General features: G+C 41.2%; 1 protein-coding gene across 3 annotated transcripts in view; it reads left to right on the forward strand.

Moving 5' to 3' along the window:
- The first annotated feature begins 2943 nt into the window (after window positions 1-2943).
- The window catches only part of diaph2 (diaphanous-related formin 2), a 567387-nt gene continuing 552260 nt past the window's right edge, over window positions 2944-18070 (forward strand). For 2 of the 3 annotated variants that reach the window (XM_055643895.1, XM_055643898.1), the window contains exon 1: window positions 2944-3018. The gene's annotated coding sequence lies outside the window, so the exon portion shown is untranslated. Of the gene's footprint in view, window positions 3019-15628; window positions 15649-18070 lie in introns of those variants that run through there. The other variant, XM_055643897.1, reaches the window with a different exon arrangement.

Below are 18070 nucleotides of genomic sequence, written 5' to 3' on the forward strand. Positions count from 1 at the left end.
CATCATTGGATCAGAAGAAATATAATTGTGTGTGTTATATGATTATATATATTTATATCACATTCATGTATGTGTGTTTATAAACATTTTATTCTTTAACAAGAATTAACAGAATTATGAACTAACAGAATTATGAATCTAACCCTATATCACGCACAAAAACTTCCCCCGCAATGTCAATTATCCTGCGAGTCGGGTCGGTTCCGGTTACCACAAAATCAACTCAAACACTGCTTGTGAGCCATTTAAAAAGAAATGATTTAAAAAAACATTAAAAAAGACAATTACCAGTCAAATTTTATTCTTGACAAGTATGAACTGACAGAATTATGAATCTAACCCTATAATCACACACACAATCTGTTGCCTCGCAACATTGATTACACTGCGAGTCGGGTCGGGTCAGGTAGGCTCCGGTTACTAAAATGGGCAGGGAAAAATGCCCAGGATCCCCTCCATAGCGTACTACACGTCAGCCCATTGTATTTCGCAGGAGTAGCCCATCTTGCTCTGCTCTAAGATCTTTGCTTCAGACTGAGTGTAAGGTGAGAGGGACATGAGTGACAGCGACCAACAGATCAAAGCAGATGATCAGGGAAAATTTAGAATAGTTCATTGTGGGGAAGGTGATAATGACGCATACAAACAATAAAATTAATCAGGATGCCAATGAAACCAAGGATTTGAGTATAAAGAGCAGGGAGGTTCTACTGCAGTTGTACAGGGTCTTGGTGAGACCACACCTGGAGTATTGCGTACAGTTTTGGTCTCCTAATCTGAGGAAAGACATTCTTTCCATCGAGGGAGTACAGAGAAGGTTCACCAGACTGATTTCTGGGATGGCAGGACTTTCATATGAAGAAAGACTGGATAGACTCAGCTTGTACATGCTAGAATTTAGAAGATTGAGGGGGGATCTTATAGAAACTTACAAAATTCTTAAGGGGTTGGACAGGCTAGATGCAGGAAGATTATTCCCGATGTTGGGGAAATCTAGAACTAGGGGTCACAGTTTAAGGATAAGAGGGAAGTCTTTTAGGACCGAGATGAGAAAATAATTTTTTACACAGAGAGTGATGAATCTGTGGAATTCTCTGCCACAGAAGGTAGTTGAGGCCAGTTCATTGGCTATATTTAAGAGGGAGTTAAATGTGGCCCTTGTGGCTAAAGGGATCAGGGGGTATGGAGAGAAGGCAGGGATGGGATACTGATTTGGATGATGATGATCATATTGAATGGCGGTGCAGGCTCGAAGGGCCGAATGACCTACTCCTGCACCTATTTTCTATGGTTCTATGAAACTAGTCAGAGAACTAGGGTCAGGGAGGGACAGAGAAAGAGTTATTTGAAGTTAGTGAAATCAATGTTCGTACCGCTGGGATGTAAGGTTCGCAAGCGAAATATGAGGTGCTGTTCCACCAATTTGCATTGGACCTCACTGACAGTGGAGGAGGTCCAGGACAGAAAGGTTGGTATGGAAATGGAAGGGATAGTTAAAGTGTTTGGTGGCTGTGCCTTGGGCGGGGCAGAGCCCTTCAGACATCAGGCCGGTGGATGACGCGAGAGGAGATATTGTGATGTCATCAGCTCGTTAGATTTAAAAAATATCTCAGATTGGTGAACAAGTTTTGTAAAAAAACTTGGGGAAATAATGAATCAAATGTTCAGATGAGGGGATTTTTCACATCATGAGGTAAATCTACCGGAATATGTAAACATTTCACAATTAGCACGTCGAGTTTTCGAGGAGATGTGAAACACACAAATAAATACGGTGCTTTTACTTCAACCCAAACCCCCACCAATCATTTGCAGGGCTTTCACTTCAACCCAAACCCCCACCAACCATTTGCAATGCTTGTACTTCAACCCAAACCCCCACCAACCATTTGCGGTGCTTTTACTTCAAACCATCCACATTTTCATTTTCAAACCACATTAAGGGCACTCAAGGTCAGTAAAACCACACTCAGTTCAGTAAGGTGAGGACTAGGTATCTCTTCCCCGTTATGATTGTGGGAAGAGGGAGCAAGAGGCGAGCTTCGAGATACCAAGGAGACCTGTGTGAAGGCCTCATCTGTGATGGAAGAAAGGAACTCCTGTTACTTAAAGGATGAGGACATCTCGGATGTCCTGGTATTTGGTCTCGACACCAGGATTTGAGGTTCTCAATCTCCTTCCTGTACTCCGACTCATTTTTATTTGATACTATACTAAGTGGGGCCCTTTGCATTTCGTTGTCCAAATGGAAGAGGACAAGATGGGAGTTTTAGTTAAGTATAGATAGACAGACAGACATACTCGGCGCACAATGGTGGTGTCGACTGCGAATTTGTAAATTGAATTAGATTTGCACATGGGTAGCTATGCACGTAGTAGTTGAAGGGAGGTGATGAAACAAGGTCCATAAAATAATTACCATTTTGGCATTGTGCATGAGAAGGAGCAGAGGTGCTTCCCATAACGGTGCTCCCTCTGGCTAGATGACATATCTGTTTCCAAAAGTCAATCTTGACCTTTGAAACCTTGGCCATCACTACAGCATGACATCTTGGGATTGCTGAACTATGTTTCAACTCTACAAAGAAAAATTCAAAGCTGTACCAGTTCAGCCAGTGTTGCTGTAGTCCATAGTGAGTAATGTCTGCATTGAAGTTGAGGCTGATATGAAACTATTGATTATGCACAAATTTGATGAGACTTTCTTTTGGTGTTTGCTTCAGCATATATTTAGTACATTTAATTTGGGTGGACAATGTAATTCTCAATTTTCAAGTTGAAATTTATATTTACAATTATATTCATAATTACTGCATTGGTTGCCCTTGTTTTGATAATGATACAGGCTTCTATTAGTATACATTTTAAATGAACATTGCATTTAATTAATACCTCCCTTCATTTTATCAACAGGAAGACATGAATCTGAATGAGGATCGTAAAGTTCCACTCAGAGGGAAAGATCTGACAACGAAGAGAGAAATGGTTGTTCAGTATATATCTGCAACTGCAAAATCGGTAAGATCCTTTTAAAGATAGTCATATATAGAACAACACATTAGTGCTGTTTCACAGTTAGATATAAGTTTAAATGGTCTGCTTCTTGCTTTTGCTAAAGTGCAATCCATGGTTTCTGTCTAAATCATAATAATAATAATAATAATAATAATAATTTTTCATGAATAAAGCTGCTGCCTGATAATGTAATTTTTAAAATAACTCTACCATTATTAAATTGATAATGAAGAGTTGGTGTACATCGGACAACATGGTGCTTTTATTACTGCAAATCATTTTTTTCCTCTGCATTTACTGCCTTGGGGTAATCAAAATGATTCTTAAATCTTGGTTAGACAAAATTCTGTAGAAACTGAGTGGGTGACATCTATGGAGCGAAGGAAATAGGCCAGGTTCGGGTCAAGACCCTTCTTCAGACTGATGTGAGGGTGGGGGGTGGGCAGGAAGAAGAAAGGAAGATGCAGAGACAGTGGGCTGAGGGAGAGCTAGGAAGGGGAGGAGAAAGCAAGGACTACCTGAAATTAGAGGTCAGTTCATACCTCTGGGGTGTAAACTGCCCAAGCGAAATATGAGGTGCTGCTCCTCCAATTTACGGTGGGCCTCACTCTGGCCATGGAGGAGGCCCAGGACAGAAAGGTCAAATTCGGAATGGGAGTTGAAATGATTAGCCACCGGGAGATCAGGTTGGTTATTGCGAACCGAGCGGAGATGTTGGGCGAAGCGATCGCCAAGCCTACGCTTGGTCTTACCGATGTAGAGCAGCAGACACCTAGAGCAGCGGATGCAATAGATGAGGTTGGTGGAGGTGCAGGTGAACCTCTGCTGCACCTGGAAAGACTGCTTGGGTCCTTAAATGGAGTCAAGTGGGGCGGTAAAGCGACAAGTGTAGCATTTCCAGCGGTTGCAAGGGAAAGTGTCAGGAGTGGAGGTGGATTGGGTGGGAAGGGACGAATTGACCAGGGATTTATGGAGGGAGCGGTCTCTGCGTTTCATTTACTGCAATGAGAAACATCTAAACTTTATTTTCTAATTGTTCGAGCAAAATAGTAAGTCTTTATTAACTGATAAAAAACATATTGCTTTTTGGAAATGTGCTTCTTCAGTTAAGATATTTGTTAAAATATTTGCTGCATAGTTGATAAACAATTTATAAAGATTTTGCTGAGAAGTAGAAAACCTACTTAAGCCAGAATTTTCTCAATTTCCTTCTGAAACAATAACCACTCAAAACTGTGGCATGCCAGCTGGAGGCAAAAATGCAGAATCTTTATTTTTTTACTGTCAGTTTGGAATTAAATGGTTTATAATTTAAAATTTATAGTTTGTAATTGATTTTGGAATTTCTGTTTCACTTGGATCTGCCTCATATTTAAACTGAATCAAAATACGTCATTAAATTATATTATATTTTTGCTTTTCTATGATGGCTTTTGGATCAATGCAAAATTGAGGCTACTGTCTAAAATGTTGTAAAATATTCCTTACCTGTGCCCAAAGTGAGTATTGCTAATCAATTCTCATTACTGCACACAGGGCAGGAATATTAGTTTACTGTCATGCTGTTTTTAAGGTTTACCTATTTGCCATTGTCAGACCACGCTTTTGGAATACTTAATTAGAGAGTTCAAGAGACATTTATTGTCACACTAGACCAAGGGGGACCCGTTGGGTCCCGTCCGCTGAAACGCACGGTTCTGGCGGGGGGGGGGGGGGGGGGGGGTTGGCATTCAGCGTCGTACACATACACACTAACTACCCCCCACACACACTAACCCCCCCTTTGAAATTATATTAATATTAGCCACAGTCTTAGAATAAAGGGGAGGTCATTTAAGACTGAGGTGAGAAAAAACTTTTTCACCCAGAGAGTTGTGAATTTATGGAATTCCCTGCCACAGAGGGCAGTGGAGGCCAAGTCACTGGATGCATTTAAGAGAGAGTTAGATTTAGCTCTAGGGCATAGTGGAGTCAAGGGATATGGAGAGAAGGCAGGAACTGACTGGGGATGATCAGCCATGATCACAATGAATGGTGGTGCTGGCTCGAAGGGCCGAATGGCCTCCTCCTGCACCTATTTTCTATGTTTCTATGTTTCTATTATTCATTCGCTCCTTTTACCCCATCCCCCGCCCTATCAACTCACGCATAACCCCCAACTACACAGGCACGGCGGGAGGGGGGGGGGGGGGGGGAGGGTTGGAGAGAGGGAGGGGAGGGGGGTAGAGAGGGAGAGGGAGAGGGAGGGGGGGTAGAGATTGAGGGGTGGGGGAGGCGGCATCATAGGGGAGGGCTGGTTCCCGAATGCAATACTCCACCACTCACCCATAGGTCCCAATATTCACCACCCCCTAGAGAGGGAGGGGGGGGGGTTTAGAGAGGAACGGGGGGCAGGGAGGGAGGGGGTCAGAGAGGAAGGGAGGGGGCCAAGAGGAAAGGGGGGGGGGGGTAGAGAGGGAGGGAGGCAGAGTGGGGGGGGGGGCAGGGAGGAAGAGCCCCCTCTTCTCTCATCCCCCCTCCTCTCCTCCCCACTCTCTTACCCCCTATCCTCCCCCTCTCCCCCCTCTTAATCTCCCCTTCACCATCTCCCCCCTCCTCCCCCTTCTGCTACCCCCTCTCCTCCCCTCCCACTCCACCTCCTCTCCCTCCCCCCCCAACTTCTCTCCCCCTCCCCTCTCTCACCCCCCTCTCTCTTCTTCTGAAATCATGAGGTAAATCTCTACGGGAATATGTACAAATTTCACCATTACCACGTCAGGTTTTCGAGGAGATGTGAATCAAAGAAAAAGTGCAAGCAAGCAAGCAAGCAAACCCACAAGTAAACATCCAAGATCAGAGTTATAATAATATAGGTATGATGCACCAATTGGTACAGTGAGATTTGAATTACCATGGCAGAATTATGGCAGAGGCAAATAGTTAGCTTCATGCTTCCACTGGGTTTTTGACCCTTGCTTATGGCTGTTTCTCAGATCATCTATTTGTTGGATCAGTGGTTGATTTGTGTGGGCTGTTTGTGCATTTTACACTGGTGGTATACAATAACATCACAATAGAGTATGCTCATTCAAGATTGAAGTATTGAAATTATTTTCAAAAACTAATTGTTTTAAGTTAATCAGAGCAAACAATGTTGATTGGAAAGAAACAATGCAGAATATAGAAATGTTTTGCAGCAATAGTTTTAAATAAAACAAAACTTTGTTTCATTTGGATGCAAAATGTATTTTGTTTAGGATCTAACCAATCAGAGATTATTAATAGATTCTATTAACACAATTTAACTATTGAGCCTCTTCCATAGATGAGGCTCTCACCAGCGTCTCTTCTATACCCCGTGACTCTACTCTCACTCCCCATCTGGGCACTTTCCCTTGCAACCGCAAGAAATGCTACACTTGTCACTTTACTTCCCCCCTTGACTCCATTCAAGGACCCAATCAGAATTTCCAGGTGCGGCAGAGGTTCACCTGCACCTCCTCCAACCTCATCTATTGCATCCGCTGCTCTAGATGTCAGCTGCTCTGCATCGGTGAGACCAAGTGTAGGTTTGGTGATCGCTTCGCCGAACACCTCCGCTCGGTTCGCAATAACCAACCTGATCTCCCGGTGGCTCAGCATTTCAACTCCCCTCCCATTCCGAACCCGACCTTTTTGTCCTCGGCCTCCTCCATGGCCAGAGTGAGGACCACCGTATATTGGAGGAGCAGCACCTCATATTTCGCTTGGGCAGTTTGCATGCCATTGGTATGAACATTGACCTCTCTAATTTCAGGTAGTCCTTACTTTCTCCACCCCTTCTCAGCTTTCCCTCAGCCCACTGGCTCCTCCTCTTCCTTTCTTCTTCCCCCCCCCCCCCACACACACACACTCACATCAGTCTGAAGAAGGGTTTCGGCACGAAACATTGCCTATTTCCTTCGCTCCATAGATGCTGCCTCACCCGCTGAATTTCTCCAGCACTTTTGTCTACCTTTGAACATTTAGAAAGTTTTGGGAGTAAAATTCTTGTGCATTATGAAACTGTAGTTACCAATATATTTGAACATGTCCCATTTAAATAAACATGGGTATTACATTTACAGATATTCAAGCTACTATTTAGCTTAAAAGATGAGCATTTCTTTTGCCTGATCAAATGTGGTAGAATTTTTAGAGGTTCAGATATTGTTATTTTAAACACCTTACATATGTCATAAGTTCGGCAGATTTATTTAATTGCTTCCATCATTTCACTGCACCTTCAAGTGCATGTGACGAATTCTCAGCTCCAATCACCTGTTCAACCCTGACTTGGTGCTGTCTGAGTAGAGTTTATAAATTCTTCCTGAGGTCTTGTTGGCTTCGTCTGGGCATAGTGGTTTCTCACATCTCCAAAGCTGTGTATTTTGAGGGTAGTTGACTACTGTAAGTTACCCTGAGTGTAGACGAGTGGTAGGAAAATGAGGCAAGGACAGTGAGCCAATTGTGAAATATTTTAACATGAAATAGTAGTTGTTTCATCTAATTCACGTGACTAATCACAGATTTATGATACATGGACACTCTTTCCTGCGCACCTCACTTTAGATTGCACTGAGTATGGCTTTCTTTATTGAAGAAGGCTAACATTTTGGTGGATTTTATTTTTGTCTTTGTCTCAGCTTCAAATTCCCAAATTCACTTATTGAAAAAATGCATTCCCATCTAAGTATGTTGGCCTGATTTGTAAGTCTTTCTTACTTTCTTGATATCTTGTGATACTTTGGACTCCACTTTACCTGCTCGCCATGTTTTCTTTTGTGTGTTAATTAAATATATCTTTTAACATGACAGATTTTAGTACAACACACCTAACCAGTTAGAATTTAATAATCCATATAAATTTAATTTGGATTTAAATAACTAATACAAGAAGCTTGGTGGTTGCCAGGTTTATGTGTAGTCAGCAAATTCTTGCTCCTGATTCTTTGAAATATTATTGCATCTTTCAACAAACCAAGCACTATCTTTAATTTATCAGTGCTGACTTTGTTTGCTGCAGTGCATTTGTAAGGTATCAGAAAAGCAATATGGATGGAAAGAAACATGCATGGTTTGGAGTTAATTTTAATATTATAATACGAAGGCAGGAGTGCACTGTGACTTAAGTAGGTTGAGGTAAATTGAATTCAAAATTCCTTTTCATTTTTGTGAGTGTGATTTGTTTCATTTATTAGTGAATGAACTACACAATGTATAATCTAATTTGAAAATGAATATCTTGTCCAGAATTATGCATTAACCATGTAAAAAGCACAGACAGCGATGTGGCATGTTTATATGAAAATAATTTAATCGTATAATATAAAATTTGCAAATGAATGTATGCTATCTGAAAATAAAGAACAATGCCCTATAATGTGCTGATGACCAATCTTTTTACTGACGAAGGTAAACCGTATCTGAATAATCTTATTAATTATACCAATTTAGCAGGTTTTGTAGTAAATTGTTACCAATATGTCAGCAGAGCTCAACATTTTGAAAGGATATATTTAAACTTTGCTGATTGGAAGTAGAGCGATTGATAGTATAATAAACTACTGTCATTCGCTTTGTACATTTCAGTATATCATTTTTACATTACAAATGTATTCTAAATATAATCTCTCTGATTGTGGCAATGATATAGCTGGAAAATAATAAGTTACCACTCAGTCTGTTCCTTCACAATTGCAGTTTAACTAATGTGATCTCGAATGTAATAGCTGTACCCACCTTCCATTGTGTGTGAAATCATTCGGATTGATAGCACGTTGACTTTCAGTTAGCCATCCATATCATGATGATTATGCCCAATGGATTTTCAGCCTTTTTACCATTAATTCTGTAATAAGAAGGAAATAATAGAAAATATATTTCTTAGTTCATCCCAAATAAGGTGAGATAAAATTACTAATGCTACATTTAACCAGTTCTTTATCTAACCCGATATTGGTCAATTAGTCATAAAGGATTAATCTTTTTTGCTAGCCTTTAGCTCAAGCCTTTAGAAGCCAGCCAAAAAAAAGACCGGGCCTTTCTTTTTCTCCCAGAGGCCATTCTAGGAATTGCTCATATCTGTTTTGCTTTTGATCCCTTCTCATGATTTGTACTGAGTTAAACTTTTGAACCATTGGTTTTCTTTTTCTGGCTTGTGTTATAGTTAGTTACGTTTATTTTATTGCCACATGTTCCGAGGTACAGTGAAATGCTTTTGTTGTGTGCTAACCAGTTAGTGGAAAGACAATACATGATTACAATTGAGCTATCCACTGTATTTCTGAAACATGGTAAAGGGAGTAACGTTTAAGTCCAGTAAAGTCTGATCACGGTCTGGTGGTCTCCAATGAGGTAGATTATAGGTCAGGTAATAGTTGCCTGATAACTGCTGGGAAGAAGCTGTCCCAGAATCTGGAGGCATATGTTTTCACACTTCTTGCCTGATGAGAGAGGGAAGAAGAGGGAGTAACCAGGGTGAGATTCACCCTTGATTATGCTAGTGGCTTTGCTGGGGGCAGCGTGAGGTTTAAATGGAATCAATGGAAGGAGGTTGGTTTGTGTGATGGTCTGGGCTGCATCCACTGCAATTTCTTGCAGTCTTGGATGGAGCTGTTCCCACACCATACTGTGATGCTTCCTGATAAAATGCTTTCTACGGCACAACTGTAGAATTTGGTGAGAATTGTTGGGAATATGCCGAACGTCCTAAGCCTTCCAAGGACGTATAATAAAGACACCATAAGTAATCTCTCATATCGATGAAAACAGTGGCATATCCAGTTCCTGGTGTTAAAGTTAAAGTCATTCTGCTTTCTGTGGAATTAGGGCTTCATGGATCAAAGCATTCTGGATACATTATATCACAAAGCAATGTGCCAAATGATGCTCAATGTGACCTACTTCCTGTGGTCTCCTCTCGCAATGGATCCTTAAATCTGTGGCCATGTGGCTTCCCATAACTTTGGCCTTGTTCTATGGGTTCCCTGTAGAGTGGGCCATGACATTCAGGTCAGTGACAAATCATGAAGTGATCTGAAATTGATTGAAATGACTGAAACAAAAATTAAAGATACAGATTCAACATTAAACCATTAAAAAACGTAATTAATGACATATATATTGAAATTAAATTAAGGTCAATATTTAAATACATTTGTTGAGTGGTCAAAATTCCATTATTCAACATGACTATGCATGGATATGGAGACGCAGAACGGAATGACACATGCAGTACAACTGACTGATGATTCTCCAAAGAATTGCAGGCTAGCTGTTAATCCAATCCAACACGCCAATGTTATTTCAAATTCAACCAGGTTTGATAAACATTTCAGATTCTCTCCAGTTTCCTATTCACTAGCTCAAAGTATTTTTGACTTACATAGTCAAGGGAGGGAGAGAGAAAACGGGGAATTACAGACCAGTTAATCTAACATCGGTAGTGGGGAAACTGCTAGAGTCAGTTATTAAAGATGGGATAGCAGCACATTTGGAAAGTGGTGAAATCATTGGACAAAGTCAGCATGGATTTACGAAAGGTAAATCATGTCTGACGAATCTTATGGAATTTTTTGAGGATGTAACTAGTAGCGTGGACAGGGGAGAACCAGTGGATGTGGTGTATCTGGACTTCCAGAAGGCTTTCGACAAGGTCCCACATAAGAGATTAGTATACAAACTTAAAGCACAGGGCATTGGGGGTTCAGTATTGATGTGGATAGAGAACTGGCTGGTAAACAGGAAGCAAAGAGTAGGAGTAAACGGGTCCTTTTCACAATGGCGGGCAGTGACTAGTGGGGTACCGCAAGGCTCAGTGCTGGGACCCCAGCTATTTACAATATATATTAATGATCTGGATGAGGGAATTGAAGGCAATATCTCCAAGTTTGCGGATGACACTAAGCTGGGGGCAGTGTTAGCTGTGAGGAGGATGCTAGGAGACTGCAAGGTGACTTGGATAGGCTGGGTGAGTGGGCAAATGTTTGGCAGATGCAGTATAATGTTGATAAATGTGAGGTTATCCATTTTGGTGGCAAAAACAGGAAAGCAGACTATTATCTAAATGGTGGCCGATTAGGAAAAGGGGAGATGCAGCGAGACCTGGGTGTCATGGTACACCAGTCATTGAAAGTAGGCATGCAGGTGCAGCAGGCAGTGAAGAAAGCGAATGGTATGTTAGCTTTCATAGCAAAAGGATTTGAGTATAGGAGCAGGGAGGTTCTACTGCAGTTGTACAGGGTCTTGGTGAGACCACACCTGGAGTATTGCGTACAGTTTTGGTCTCCAAATCTGAGCAAGGACATTTTTGCCATAGAGGGAGTGCAGAGAAAGTTCACCAGACTGATTTCTGGGATGTCAGGACTGTCTTATGAAGAAAGACTGGATAGACTTGGTTTATACTCTCTAGAATTTAGGAGATTGAGAGGGGATCTTATAGAAACTTACAAAATTCTTAAGGGGTTGGACAGGCTAGATGCAGGAAGATTGTTCCCGATGTTGGGGAAGTCCAGGACAAGGGGTCACAGCTAAAGGATAAGGGGGAAATCTTTTAAAACCGAGATGAGAAAAACTTTTTTCACACAGAGAGTGGTGAATCTCTGGAACTCTGCCACAGAGGGTAGTTGAGGCCAGTTCATTGGCTATATTTAAGAGGGAGTTAGATGTGGCCCTTGTGGCTAAGGAGATCAGAGGGTATGGAGAGAAGGCAGATACGGGATACCGAGTTGGATGATCAGCCATGATCATATTGAATGGCGGTGCAGGCTCGAAGGGCCGAATGGCCTACCCCTGCACCTAATTTCTATGTTTCTATGTTGCTATATCACATTTAAAACATTCATAAAGTAAACTTCATTATGGAAACAATCTAAGTTAATTTGTTTGCCACTAATTCTTTTTGACCAAAAAAGGACAAACAGAAACAGTTAACTTGTGATGTAAATCTGCAAATAAACCACAGTTAAATTACAATGTTTGCAACCATATCTTAAAAACAAACATCCAGCGAAGTATATTGCAAACACAAAAGCAAACATCATTCGGCCCTTCGAGCGATGTGATCATGGCTGATCATCCCCAATTCTCCCCATATCCCTTGACTCCGCTATGTTTAAGAGCACTCTCTAGCTCTCTCATGAAAGTATCCAGAGAACCGACCTCCACCGCCCTTTGAGGCAGAGAATTCCACAGACTCACAACTCTGTGAGAAAAAGTGTTTCCTCGTCTCCGTTCTAAATGGCTTACCCCTTATTCTTAAACTGTGGCCCCTGGTTCCGGACTCCCCCAACATCGGGAACATGTTTCCTGCCTCTAGCGTGTCCAAACCCTTAATAATCTTATATGTTTCACTAAGATTCCCTCTCATCCTTCTAAACTCCAGAGTTTACAAGCCCAGCTGCTCCATTCTCTCAGCATATGACAGTCCTGCCATCCCAGGAATTAACCTTGTGAACCTACGCTGCACTCCCTTCAATAGCAAGAATGTCCTTCTTCAAATTAGGGGACCAAAACTGCACACAATACTCACGGTGTAGTCTCAGAAGGGCCCTGTACAACTGCAGAAGGACCTCTTTGCTCTTATACTCAACTCCTCTTGTTATGAAGGCCAACATGCCGTTCGCTTTCTTCACTGCCTGCTGTACCTGCGTACTTACTTTCATTGACTGATGAACAAGGACCACCAGATCACGTTGTACTTCCCCTTTTCCCCAACTTGACACCATTTAGATAATAATCTGCCTTCCTGTTTTTGCTACCAAAGTGGATACCTCTCACATTTATCCACATTAAACTGCATCTGCCATGCATCTGCCCACTCATCCAACCTGTCCAACTCACCCTGCCATCTCATAGCATCCTCCTCACAGTTCACACTGCGACCCAGCTTTGTGTCATCTGCAAATTTGCTAATGTTACTTTGAATCCCTTCATCTAAATCATTTGATGTATAATGTAAATAGCTGCAGTCCCAGCACAAAATTGCGGTACCTCACTAGTCACTGCCTGCCATTCTGAAAGGGATCTGTTAATCCCTACTCTTTGTTTCCTGTCTGCCAACCAATTTTCTATCCATTTCAGCACCCTACCCCCAATACCATGTGCCCTAATTTTGCCCACTAATCTCCTATGTGGGACCTTATCAAATGTTTTCTGAAAGTCCAGGTACACTACATCCACTGGATCTCTCTTGTCCATTTTCCTAGTTACATCCTCAAAAAATTCCAGAAGATTAGTCAAGCATGATTCCCCTTCGTAAATCCATGCTGACTCGGACCAATCCTGTTACTGCTATGCAAATGTGCTGCTGGCATCTTCCCCACCACCGATGTCAGGCTAACTGGTCTATAATTCCGTTTTTTCTCTCCTGCCTTTTTAAAAAAGTGGGATAACATTAGCTACCCTCCAATCCACAGGAACTGATCTGAATCTATTGAACATTGGAAAATTATCACCAATGCGTCCACGATTTCTTGAGCCATTTCCTTAAGTACCCCGGAATGCAGATCATCAGGCCCTGCGGATTTATCAGCCTTCAGTCCCATCAGTCAACCAAATACCATTTCCTGCCTAATGTGGATTCCCTTCAGATCCACCATCACCCCAGATCCTCTGGCCACTAGTATATCAGGAAGATTGTGTGTGTCCTCCTTTGTGAAGACAGATCCAAAGTACCTGTCCAACTCATTTGCAATTTCCCTGTTCCCCATAATAAAATTCACCTTTTTCAGTCTTCAAGGGTCCAACTTTGGCCTTAACTAATGTTTTCCACTTCACATACCTAAAGAAGCTTTTACTATCCTCCTTCATATTCTTGGCTAGTTTACCTTCGTACCTCATCTTTTCTCCCCATATTGCCTTTTTAGTAATCTTCTGTTGCTCTTTAAACATTACCCAATCCTCTTGCTTCCTGCTCATCTTTGCTACATTGTACTTCTCTTTTATTTTATACTGTCCCTGACGTCCCTTGTCAGCCACGGTCGCCCCTTACTCCCCTTGGAATCTTTCTTCCTCTTTGGAATGAACTGATCCTGCACCTTCTGTATTATTCCCAGAAATACCTGCCATTGTTGTTCCACTGTTATCCCTGCTCGGGTATCTTTCCAGTCAACTTTGGCCAGCTCCTCCCTCATGACTCCACAGTCCCCTTTATTCAACTGTAACACTGTCACCTCCGCTTTACCCTTCTCCCTCTCCAATTGTAGATTAAACTTTACCATATTATGGTCACTACCTCCGAATGGCTCCTTAACCTCAAGTTCCTTTTTCAAATGCGGTTCATTACATAACACTAAATCCAGAATTGTATTCTTCCTGGTAGGTTCCAATACAAGCTGCTCTAAAAATACATCATGGAGGCACTCCACAAACTCCCTTTCTTGGGGTCCAGTACCAACCTGATTTTCCCAGTCTACCTGCATGTTGAAATCTCCCTTAACAACCGTAGCAACCTTTACTACATGCCAATTTTAACTCCTGATTCAACTTGCTCCCGATATCCAGACTACTGTTTGGGGGCCTGTAGATAAGTCCCATTAGGGTTTTTTTACCCTTACAATTCCTTAGTTCTATCCATACTGACTCCACATCTCCTGTTTCAATGTAACCCCTTGCAAAGGATTGAATTTCATTCCACACCAACAGAGCTACCCCACCCCCTCTGCCCACTTGTCTGTCTTTTTGATAGGAGGTATACCCTTGAATATTTAGTTCCCAGCCAAGGCCCTCTTGCAGCCATGTCTCTGTAATTCCCACAACATCATACTTGCCAATTTCTAACTGAGCCTCAAGCTCGTCCACTTTATTTCTTATAATTCTCGCATTCATATACAACACTTTGACCTCGGTATTCACCTCCCCTCTCACCCAACTCGCATTTGGCCCTGACCTTATTCTTTTACCCCTTCTCGAACTTTCCTTCCCATTAATTCGGGATTTCCTTCCCATTAATTTGTAACTTTTCCTGTACTCACTTCCCCTTGCACTCCATCTTTATACTCCCAATTTGTCAATCCTTCCCCCCACTACAATGGATGAGGAAACTACTAAAATTCTGAGATTTTGTCCATTCAGGTTAATGCTCTACATTTACTGTTCAACATTTCCTAATTCATCGTTTGGGCCATTCTAATAAACTGTGTTTTAGATTTGTTGCATGATAAACACACACATTGCTAAAAAGAAACTGGTAGTGATTACATCACTCATATATTGACAATTGATCTGGTTAAATGAAAATTACCTTGAAGTATACATATGAGATGAGAATATGTAATTTGTTTTCAATATTTTGGTTCTATATAGCCTTTTTTAGCTGTAATGAAAAATTAAAACCATCTGTTTGCCTTGTGAAGGTTTGAACATTGGTGACATTTTACTGTGAAACCTGCTGAAAATGCAAATAGAAAACTTAAGATTATGTTTTATTTTATAAAGCTATTCAACATGGAAGTCTTTTTGTTTGGGGCTGAAATATATTACTAATGTTGTATCTAAACTGCATTGTGGTTAAACAATGACAATCTGTGCTCACTAATAATGCTGCTGTTTTGTTAATTTTCTTTTGCCTCTACCAACAATATTAATTTATACTGCATTAACCACTGCATTCAGATAACTGGGAGCAAAGTCTCGGTGAGTACTGCTGATTAGTTTATTTTTTTGAAAAAGTATACCATAGGCTTATCGCTAAATACGGGTTGTGATTTATTCAATTACTCAGAATTTTTAAAAACTAATGAATTAGATGAATTAGATGGATTAGATGAATTAGATTAGATGACAATTAGATAAATTCGTCCCTTCCCACCCAAACCATCCCCTCCCCTGGCAACTGCAGGAAATGCTATACTTGTCGCTTTACCTCCCTCCTCGACTCTTATCAAAGGATCCAAGCAGTCTTTCCAGGTAAGGCAGAGGTTCACCTGCACCTCCTCCAACCTCATCTACTGCATCCACTGTTCCAGGTATCAACTTCTCAACATCGGCCTGACCAAGCGCAGGCTTGGCGATCGCTTCGCCCAACACCTCCGCTCAGTTCGCACTAACCAACTTGATCTCCCGGCGGCTCGGCACTTCAACTCCCCCTCCCATTCCGAATCCGACCTTTCTGTCCTAGGCCTCCTCCATTGCCAGAGTGAGGCCCAGCGCAAATTGGAGGAACAGCACCTCATATTTCGCTTGGGTAGTTTACACTCCAGAGGTATGAACATTGACAGACAGTCCTTCCCCTCCCCCTTCCCAGCTCTCCCACAAGCCTACTGTCTCCACATCTTCCTTTCCTTTTACCGCCCCTCCCCCGCCTAAAGAAGGGACTCGACACAACACGTTGCCTATTCCTTCTCCCCATAGATGCTGCCTTACCCATCTGAGTTTCTACAGCATTTTTGTCTACCTTCGATTTTTCCAGCATCTGCAGTTCTTTCTTAAACAGATGAATTTGACTGATCATTTCTCTTTGTGATTGTGAAGTATTTGGTCTTTGTAAACAAGCAAATTATATTAAAAGAGAGGTATGTATTAAGATTATGATAACGTTGAGAGGTGTCATTTACTGCCTGTGATTGTTGTTTATTATATCCGTGATTGAAAAGTGACTCAAACCTGTATTTTAAATGTATCTTATAAATAACTATCTTCAGAATCCCCTTCATTGCTGTTTAATACTCCTTATTATTCTTTAGGTAAATCCTCGTGTCATTAACAGAAATATATATGTTAGTTTAAACCATATGAACCTACTGGTTTGTAATGGGAGAAGCATTTTGATAATTTTTGTAAGTAAATCTGAGTTTATTGGATGGGAATTTGCCCAGCATTTCTTAGTCCAAATGTTACTCAGCTTTGAAAAACGTATGCCAATGCAGAAGCCCCAATCTTATAGGCAGAGTGCTATCAGCGGACTAGTCCTGAATCTTGTGCTGGATTAAATGGGTTCAAAGAATGGACATTGTGGGATGCCTATAGACAAAAACCCATAAAATTGTGAAACTTCTCAGTTGACAACAAAGCAAATGAAATGAAGTTTTTCTGGGTGGGGAAATTTGATAGATCACAGCAACAGGAAACAGTGAAAATTATCTTTCACTGAACTGGGACATGGAGAATGTCTTCTGAGGAGATTGAATCATTGGAATTCTTTATTCCAGGGAGCTGAGGATGCTGAGTTATTATTACAGTTAAGGTACTGGGGAACAAAAATGAATTAACTTTACAGATCAGATTATTCATGATCCTATTGAAAGGAGCAGAAAGTCTGAGGGGTCACCTATTAACATTAACCATTTGAAATTATTTTCAAATGATTTCAAATGGTTAATGTTAATAGGTTTTGCATATTAGATTGAAGAGCTTTGATAGATTTGAAAAAGCAGAACAAGAGATATGTTTTTCATGTGAAAAATGTTCAGAGGTGGTCATGCATATGTTTTTTTTGTATGTCATGTCATATTTTATCAATCATGGCTTTGTTGCTGCTGCTTAGATTGAAAAAATTCAACACCTCATACATGCTCAGCTGTTCAAAATCCAGCTGTAAATTTTGATGACCATCTTTATTGTCTATGATACCACCTACCTTAATGTCATCTGCAAATTTACTAATCATGCCTTGTAAATTTGCATCCAAATCATTGATATAAATCACAAACACCAATCCCTGATGCACATAACTAGTCACAGGCCTCCAATCCAGAAAACAACTTTCCACCACCACCCTCTGCTTCCTTCCATGAAGCCCATTTGACTTTCATTGACACAACTTTAGTCCTCGTGTTGATAAACAGCAATACATGTTTCCAAAGGTGATGGAAAGACTGGAGGAAAGACTATGTACTGAGAGCTCTCATACCCGCATTAAGGAGGCATTTAAACGGACCTCAGCAATTATAAACACCCGTGAAGCCATGTGTCGCAAACATTATGGTGCCCTGAAATGGGTGGACTATGTATAAACACAGATGTAGTTTCTACATGGTGAATGTATAAAATACCTTTTAATAAAACCTGACAATGCACACTTTAGCCATATGTGTTTTATTTCCATTACAAATCTCAA

Source organism: Leucoraja erinacea, chromosome 12 (assembly GCF_028641065.1).
Source record: "Leucoraja erinacea ecotype New England chromosome 12, Leri_hhj_1, whole genome shotgun sequence".
NCBI classification, from domain to species: domain Eukaryota; kingdom Metazoa; phylum Chordata; class Chondrichthyes; order Rajiformes; family Rajidae; genus Leucoraja; species Leucoraja erinaceus.